The sequence below is a fragment of the Pteropus vampyrus genome, unplaced genomic scaffold, assembly GCF_000151845.1.
Source record: "Pteropus vampyrus isolate Shadow unplaced genomic scaffold, Pvam_2.0 Scaffold97, whole genome shotgun sequence".
Classification (NCBI taxonomy): Eukaryota; Metazoa; Chordata; class Mammalia; order Chiroptera; family Pteropodidae; genus Pteropus; species Pteropus vampyrus.
The window spans coordinates 1,646,567-1,656,073 of record NW_011888878.1 but is presented as its reverse complement, the minus strand read 5'-3'; positions in this window follow the sequence as shown (position 1 = coordinate 1,656,073).

Below are 9,507 nucleotides of genomic sequence, written 5' to 3'. Positions count from 1 at the left end.
ATAGCAATAGGTTCTAATTGAGAAGCATGGTATGATATAAAGGTTAACTTGTTCAAGAGTGACTCTCTATAGGTTAGCCTCCCAGAGAAAAAGTTGTCCTCCTGCAGAGCTCCATAAAATTTGGCTATGTCCCTGTGGTTAAGTCACTTAATTCTAGTCTTGTCATTTACAAATGTGGCCCAAATCTTTGATATTTTCTAATTGGGGGTTGGGGGTTGGGGGGTTAGGTCCCAACTTGGGTCAACCCATGACTGTTTCTATTGATAGATTAGAGCAAACATAACACTATGTGACTTCCAAGGCTGGCTTATTAAAGGCCATGAAGTTCTGTTCTTATTTCTTGGAACACTCATTCTTGGAGTTCTAAGATACTGCGTAAAATATCTGTCTCCCCTGAGGCTGCCATATGCTCCTCATGGAGAGTTCACGTTTGGGTGCCCTGGTCGACATAATGAGCCTCGCCCTGGCTTCTAACTATCCTTGCCAAGGGACCACATATGTGAGTTTAGCCATGTTAGAGCCTCCATATCAGCCCATCTGCCAGCTGAGTATAACTCAAACTGTCAATGCCACATTAAACAGAAGAATCAAATAGCTGAGAATTGCCTGAATTTCTAACCCATGAAATCATAAAATATAATACAATAATTGTTTAGACCCTAAGTTTTAAAATTGTTTGTTATGCAGTAATAGACAACTGAAACACCTGGTCAACTGTAAAGCTTGAATTTCAGCCCCTGACCACTGATACCTGCCATTATGCTAGGAGTGTAGCTTTGCTTCTCTAGTTAGGAATCTCGATATGGCAAATATCTTCACTCTCCTACATTACTCGAGAGTGCAATAAGCACTGAGAGAAGTGCATCTCTGCTATTGCTCCAGTCTTTATGATTTCTCTTGGCAAGTATTGGTGAAGCAGACCTATCAGAGAATATTCTGATTGTTTAACCACCAGTCCTAGTTTACACAACACATAGGTTTTCTAACACTCCATGAGGCCCTGTAGGACTACATTAGTCTAGAAGTAAGTTGAGTTCAAAACATTGAAGAAAAAGATATTCAAAACCAGGGTACAGGTCATATTCTTCTATGATACATTTTCTAGGGCAGCCCTGATTCTAAACGTTCTATCTCTATCACCAAAAATTATTAAAACATCTTACAATTTCTTATTTTTTTTAGGTGACATTTATTCTAGACTATCTCTTTTACTAAGAGAGGCATAGAATTTTTATCAGACTTTGTGTCCCAATTTTGTGTTCAGAAAATAGGCCAATGTACTTTTAACTCAAAGTTACAGTCGACAAATTTGTCAGCTCTCATCGGAGTATAGAGGCTGAAGGCCGCTGGACAAAATAAGAGAAGAAAGTAGAAGAAAAATTTTTTTATATGAAGTCTATATTTAGTTTATATATACAGATATCTTGAAAAAGTAATAATTTAGCCTAGTTTTTTTAGTAATTGAAGTGGTCATTATAAGTCACTCTGGTAGGTGTGCATTTCTCAATAATATTTCTTGTGGATTTTTAAAGATGTATTTTTAGTATCATAAGAGAAGAAAAATTCTTTTATCCATTTTATTTTCTTTTTATCTGGTGATTTACTAGACTTTAAAAATGATGCTACCATGCAAATTGTACCTTCATATTCTGACTAAGAGAGAGAGGAAAGCTAACACAACTGCACGGTATTATAATTCAATTGGGTTCTGGCCAATCCACAAAATGTGTTTAAAGGGTTAGCTCTGCTTTGCCATATAACTGCTTACTACACATAGTTAAGGTTGCATGAGGCCTCTCCTCACTAGAAATGGCCAAGTGGGCTTTATGTACTAGTCTATTTAATAATAACCAAAAGTAAAAGAGATTTAGATCAGTAGAAACAATAACTGCCAACTAAGTCCTTTTCCTCTCTTCCAGGATGTCAAAGTCATCTAAGTAATTCCAACACTGGTGTACATAGTTAAGAAATTAAAAAAAAAATTCTACCTTTAATATACCACAAAGCACGTTCTGCTACCATGTTACTCTGCCACCTTTCTTCTGAATCCATTGTTACGTTTTTTCTTAAATTTGTTTGTATTGGTTCTATATATTAGACTATCTTGTTGATCAGTAATAGTCAATGAAATGAGAGAAATTTGTACCTTTTCCTATATATGTGGGCTTTATGTATATATATGTATATATATAAAAGGATTCCATAATGATTAAGAGACATAACTGTCCTTAAGTAAAATTTTAATTTCAATTACAAAAAAAAAATAGTAACTATATTTTAAAACTTTTTGAGACAGTGTTTATTTTCTTCAAAGTAGTTCTTAAAGGAGCTGACCACTTTAGGAAGAAAAAATGGTGTCAGAAGAATGGAGTTAATAAAAACGTATGACTTGGTTCAAGAGTGATTCAAGTAATTGAATACATATAAAGGAGGAAGGGGAAAGTCAATTAAATGAATGAGTTATTTAACTTTCCTGATTGAAAGTGACATCAAAGGGTTTAAGTAAAAATTTACATTAATTAGGTGCAAATAGTTTGATTGTTTCTCCATGATTTCTGTTTCTGATGAAGAAAAGAGAAAAGGTGTAGAAACTGAGAAGGTGGTAAAAAAGTGAGCTGAAGGCCTTCCTCAAGATTAGTAAGGCAGCACTTTTTTAAGAGCCTCACTGCCAGGATTGAAGAAGTTCAGTTATTAGTAATTCTACTTTAAAGCATAATGTAGGAGAAAGTACTCTAAGGACTTTTGTAGCTCAAACTGCAGGTGGCTTGCCTAAAGTCATGGACAAAAAAAAAAGCAACAAGGTATTTCAACTCCCGAGAACTCTGTATTGAAAGCAGATATATTAGGAATGGAAAGAAGTCCAACATTTAGTTTGAAAGTGATTTATTAACAGTTTAGTGAAGTGACACTCTATATGCATGCAAGCATTTGCATTTTATTTAGCTTGACACTATGGTTTGCCTTAAACATTTGTAATATGTGTGATATAACAAAAAGCATGTAAAATTATAACTGAATGACATACATAGAAATTCTAATTCTGCTCCATACCAGTAGTGTGATTATTAGCTACTGTAAAAAATAAGTTTTTTACAATTGGCATGAAACGATAACATTTATATACTTTTATTATGCTACTGAGTGAAAAGATTAATGGGGGAAACATTAGGTAGCTTGGGGGTAGACTTAGTCTTATAACCTCACCTATTCATGCCAGAAGGGGCAGGGAAGACAATTAACAATTTTTTGAGTACCTAGTGTGTGCCAGGAATGATGCTAGTCACCTGATTACTCAATTCCTTTTTATAGATGAAGAAACCGAGCTTCAGAGATGTCATTTGTCTAAATTTTTATGGTAATGGTTTATATAATTTGAGAGTCAAATGTAGATTTATATGTCTTTAAAGATCCTGTTCTTTATCTTCAATCAGCTTCTTAATAAAAGCAGATAATTTGACAGGCTTCACTGATATGTCTTGGAATTGTAGACATAAAGCCTGGCAGGAAAAAACAACAATAACAACAACACTGATCTTTGGTTATTAAAGGAAAAATCTAATAAATGATAGTTAATAGCACTAATGAGGGTAGGTCTTCAATTCCTCCAACATTTTTTTTCTCAATGGTTGTTGTCAGGGGGCCAATATCCTCACCATCTCTTGCTCTCCTGAAGTTCCTAGATATTTGATGGTCATTAAATATTGATTTAAATTTGAGTTGGTATGCTAATTCTTCCAGCAAGGCTTTCATTTTTCCTATTATTTGTGATAATAGTAACAATTTTGAAAAGCTAAAATGTGTTAAAAGGTGCCTAGTAAAAGCCTACAGTGTGCCTACTATATGTATCACTTAATTTAAATGTCACGATGACCCATGAAGTAATTTACCGTTGTCGTAGTATCTTACAGATATTGAAATAAAGGCTTGAGAAATTGTTCACATTTATACAGTTAGTATGCAGCAGAGCTTGGGTTCTGATGCCAAAGCCCTTGCTCCTGGGCACTGTGCTGTTTAGTCAGGTGCCTAAAGGTGATCATCACCTCTTGTTAGCATGACCACTGATGCCATATTTGAGAAATGTGGAAAACATGTTAGGAACAGGAACTTTCATAGGGATCTTAAAAATATTTACTTAATGTTGATCCTCAAGTTATCATATAATGTAAAAATTCACACACACACATCACAATATTTAAGGAAAGAACAGGTGAGCCAAGTGATTTCTAGAACCCACTTCGTAAAATAATTTTCAGAATTGATTGAAAATAACTTACATATTTTCATTTCCATGTGAGGTATAGGCTTTTGAAAACATACTTTAAATCTAAATCCAATTTTGTTTCAGTGAACAAAAGAATACCCTACATGAACAGCTACAGCATCAAATATATGGGTAAGAGAATCATTTCTGTTGACTTACTTAGAATGATGCCATGTATATGAGGGAGTATTCCTGAATTCAAAGTTCTGCATGACCTCTGAATTTTCTAACCAAAGTCTGGCTTCGGATATCTAGTCATACTCTAGGAAAAAACTCAGACACATTTTTTGTTGTTATTGTTTTTAACAGAACATCTGGTATTTATTAGTGATGATTTTCAGCAAAAATGAAGCCAAAACTTGATGGAGTATGAGTTCATCTTGTTTATGTCATTCTCTCTGTGTCAAATCCAAAGCCCGAATATTACTTTCTACCTACAGTGGCATCTGAAAACATCACCACAGTCTGGGATTTTAGAGATTTCAACTAAGGGTTATGTAAAGTATCATAATGAAATAGCAGATCAGTAATTTAGCATTAATAGCATACTATATTATTAAATGCATCTCTAAATATATAGAAAAAAATTCCACAAAAACACACTTTTTCTCTTTTCATATTTAATATAGTTGGAAAGAGATATATCTAATTTCACTTCTCAAAGAACAAGTATATTCCCTTATGAAATAATCTTTCCTCAGCAGGCTGATTTAGATAATAAAATGAAAAAGACATAGCTGAATGGATTCTCCAACCTCGTGCTTCAAGCATTGGAGCTGGGAGCCCCTAGGGTAACAGGGCAATTCTGTGGCTGTTGCAGCTCTCTGAACAGCTGTGTGGTAGTAGTCTCAACAGAGCTTATTAGCAGATCTCCTGGTCAGGGCCATGTTAACTGGATCCCTTTACTATCACCACCACACTCCCTCTTATCATGTCCCTCCATTATCACTTGCCGGCCTCCCCAGCTTGCTCTGTTAGCACTTTTACTCTCCTGAGAAAAAGAATTCAATCTCTCTCTCTCTCTCTCTCTCTCTCTCTCTCTCTCTCTCTCTCTCTCTCTCTCTCTCTCTCTCTCTCCCTCTCTCCCTCTTTCTTCCTCCTCCTCTCCTCTCTCCCCTCTCCCACCTCCTTCTTACTAATTCTTTCTCATATCTATCACTTTTACTCTCTAACAATGCTGACTCCCTTTCTTTCTTCTCTAATAGCTGTTTCTCCTAAACCAAATGTATGAGTCTTTTTCCCTCCATCAATCACTATTCTTTACTAGTTTTCATACCTTTGATGGAAGAAAGTGCTTAAATATCTTAAATCATCAAACTAGGGGTGTTTTCCTTTATGAGGGAGGCCAGAAGTAGAATTGGTTAAAAGTACAGATTTTGAAATTAGACTAGAACTTGACTTTAAATTCTGACATACTCTTGACACATTACTTAATCTTCCTTAGCTCCCATTTCTACATCCGTTAAATGGGGATAAGAGTATCTTGGTAAAGTTAAGTATAGAGATTAAAGAAATCATTGTTATAAATGCACTTAACAAGTATAGGAACAGAATCAGCAGGCAATAAAGATCAGCTTCTATTATTTTTATACCATACTTGTTGATCAGAGAGGACTGGTCTCCAGTCTCTGGCTCTGTTAATTTATCTAAGTCTTCACTGTTTGCCCATCTTGGTGAGCTTGTCCACCTACAGCTACCTCACTTATTTATAAATGTATTAATTCAGGAGCATACTTAAAGGATATGTCATGTCCTATCCCCATGTTGACACTCTGCCACAGTCACAAAATTATTACTTTTTAAATTATTTATGGCATTATTCCTTCCAGATACTTTAATGATATAAAGGTGGGGGAAGAGAAAGAAGAAATGAGGAGGAGGTCAAAGAGTATGGTAAAGAGTTTCTTTAATTTCCAAAAAGTCTTTTATTCCCTAGAAGTAGAATCCATGGTAATGGACCAGCTGTGCAGGCAGGAGAGGTAATCTGGGCCAGCACTTTCTCTACCTGCTCACTGCCAAACTATTTTCTAATATTCTGATTGTTTCTTAGCTGTAAATATCTGCAATTTTTGTTGCATGTGTGTGTGTTGGGTAGATGGGGTATCAGGAAAATTAATATTTTCTTGATGCCATGCTAAATATATTTGATATTTTGTAAATTCTTTGTAATCACATTTGCTTCTCATAACATTTCTGATAGATGCTTTTATCCCTATGTTACAGAAGAGCACATCGACCCTCAGAGAAAATAAACTGCTGGCTTTAAGACACTCAGCTAGTCAATTGGACAATTTGTTGCTTATATTTACATTGTACAATTTAATGATTTTTTAAATTATAGTTGGCATATAATAATATATTAGTTTCAATTGTACAGCATAGTGATTAGAGATCTATACAACTCATAAAGTGATCACTCCACTAAATCTAGTATTCCTCTTCCCCTTACATATTTATTACAACATTATTAACTATTTTCCTTATGCTACTCTTTATATATCCATGTCTACTTTGTAACTATCCATTTGATACATGTTTTTCTTCTTAAAGAAGTCCCTCCAACATTTCTTGTAATACTTGCTTGGTGTTGATAAATTCTTTTAGCTTATTTTTGTCTGAGAAGCTCTTTATCTGTTTTTCTACTCTAAATGAGAGCTTTGCAGGATAAAGTATTGCCAGTTGTAGATACTGGGTTTTCATCACGTTGAATATTTTGTGCCAAACCCTTCTGTCCTGCATAGTTTCTTTTGAGAACTCAGCTGCCAGTCTTACGGGTGCTCCCTTGTAGGTAACCAACTGCTTTTCTCTTGCTGCTTTTAAGATTCTCTCTTTGTATTTAACCTTTGGCATTTTAATTATGATGTGTCTTGGTGTGAGCCTCTTTGGGTTCATCTTGTTTGGGACTCTCTGCGGTTCCTTGGGTTGTATATCTATTTCCTTCACCAGGTTAGGGAAGTTTTCCATCATTATTTTTTCAAATAGCTCTTTAACATCTTGTTTCCCTTCCAGTACTCCTATGATACAGATATTTTTACATTTAATAGTGTCCCATAGGCTCCTTAAATTATTATTATAGTCTTGGCTTCTTTTTTTTTGCCATTCGGATGGAGTGTTCTTGGCTTCCCCATCCACTATATAGGTCATTAGATCCTCTTCTTTATTCACTCTGTTTATTCCATTGAATATACTTCTCACCTCAGATAATATGTTCTTCATTTCTGACTGATTTCATTATATAATTTTCATTTCCATTTTTATATTTTTTTCTTTGTTAAAGTTCTCACTGAGTTCATCTACACTTCTCTTAAATTCATTGAACATCCTTATAACCAGTGTTTTGAACTCTGCATCTGGTAGATTGCTTGACTCCATTATATCTAGATCTCTATTCTGTTTTTTCACATGATTTCCGCTTTTTTGTCTTTCCATTTTGGCTGCCTTTCTGTGTCTGTTTCTGTGTATTAAGCAAAGTTCTTACATCTCCCGGTCTTATTAGTGTAGCTTTGTGTAGTAGATGTCCAGCAGCACAGTCTTGAGAAGAGTTCAGCTGTAGGCCAAGTTTAGCCCCAGTCTGTGCCCCTCCCAGGCCACCTGTTAAGATTCAGCAAGCAATCCACAGATGCTTATAGTTGCCTCAAGAGTCCATGCAGAAACTGAGGCCAACTGCCACCAATGTGAGTCTAAGCGCTGCTCAGCAAGGAACACATGACTCGCTAGGGACACACCTGGATGTGGCTTGGGTGGGGCCACGAGTTGTGGGAGGCAGAGTTTCAGGGAATCCTCTGGGTAGAGTGACCTCTGTTATCCAGTTTGATGATGTCTCAACTATGGGTGTGCTGAGTCCGCACATTGGGTGTGGAGAGGGCTCAACAGAGGAACAATGGATACTGCCGGCACTTTTGTATAGAGTGAGCCTCTGGCTCTCACTCAGACAACTCAGTGTACCCCTGTAAATTCCTGGTGCCCTCTACACAGCTAACCTGGTGCTGGTGCTCTGAGTGAGCAGGTCTGTCACTGCAAAAATCCGCTCAGTGGACATGGCCTATTTAAGAGGCATCTGCTGCTGCCACTGCTATGGCTTCTGTCCCACTCATCCACTCAGGACTGCTCAGGGCATCCTCGTGTCCTCTCCCCGTCCTCCCTTCTGTCGTTGGAGGGTGATTTCTTATTTCTCTCCCTAGTTGTAGAGCTTGTTCATCTAGATCCCAAGTGATTTTCCTCACTATTTGCTTCTTGTTTCTGTCACAGCTTGTTTTTGTCGCAAGAGGAATGAACAGATTCTCTACCATCTACGTCGTTTTTTTTCTTCCCACACAGGGGTCTATCTGATGCCCAAAGTCTGACCTCATTTGCTATGTCATCTTCATACTCTCACGCTTGTCAGTGAGAAGTTCTGAAACATGATAACTCTACATTCTTTCTCCCCAATAATTTTAACTTATATTCAGAAAGGGAGATTTTTTAAAGTACTAGATAGACTGTGATCATCCTAAGTAGTGCCTAGGAATCACTGTTTCCTTACAAGGCAGGAGTAAAAGCTCTAGGGAAGAGCTAGGTACCCCTTGTACTAAATTTTTTGTTTGAATAAAGAAGTGAGCATCTATGTTTTATTTTGATAATATTTAACCATGCTTTTAGTATAATTTTTTGTTTAAAGTTTGCCTTACTTTCTTTAGGTACAAATCCAGACCAGAGTTTTTATATAGGAGTTTCATTAAACAAGAGACAAAATGAACACCAATTTATGTTCCTTTAGAATAATGTATACTTGTTGAATACTTAAAAATGGATAGGGTACGTATCCATTGTGACCTGCAACATTAATATGGTTTTTTGCTTGGATACAAGAATACCTACTACTTTAACTTGTGAAACAATTTCAACCTATCTGATTATATTCAGGGCATAAAATTCTACAACATTTTGTGTAATCGTGAACTGATGAAATTGCAAGGCCCATAAAACGCCGATTTTTCTACTTGTACTATTTAGGTCAAAAGAGAAAGCACAGGTTCATGCCTCACCAGAGAAGAATAAAAATTTTAAGTCAGAGGCTACAAGCCAGTGGACTTCAAGCTGAATCTCACTAACAGATAGACATACAGTATACAGTTTAACTCCCCCAGTGTTTTGGCTTTTGATTTTTACTTGGATGAATTGCCAACATTTAAAAAGCAATAGATTTAGTACACAGATTTAGATTTTCAGTATTATTTGGAAGATCTGAAGACTTTGTCACACTGGAC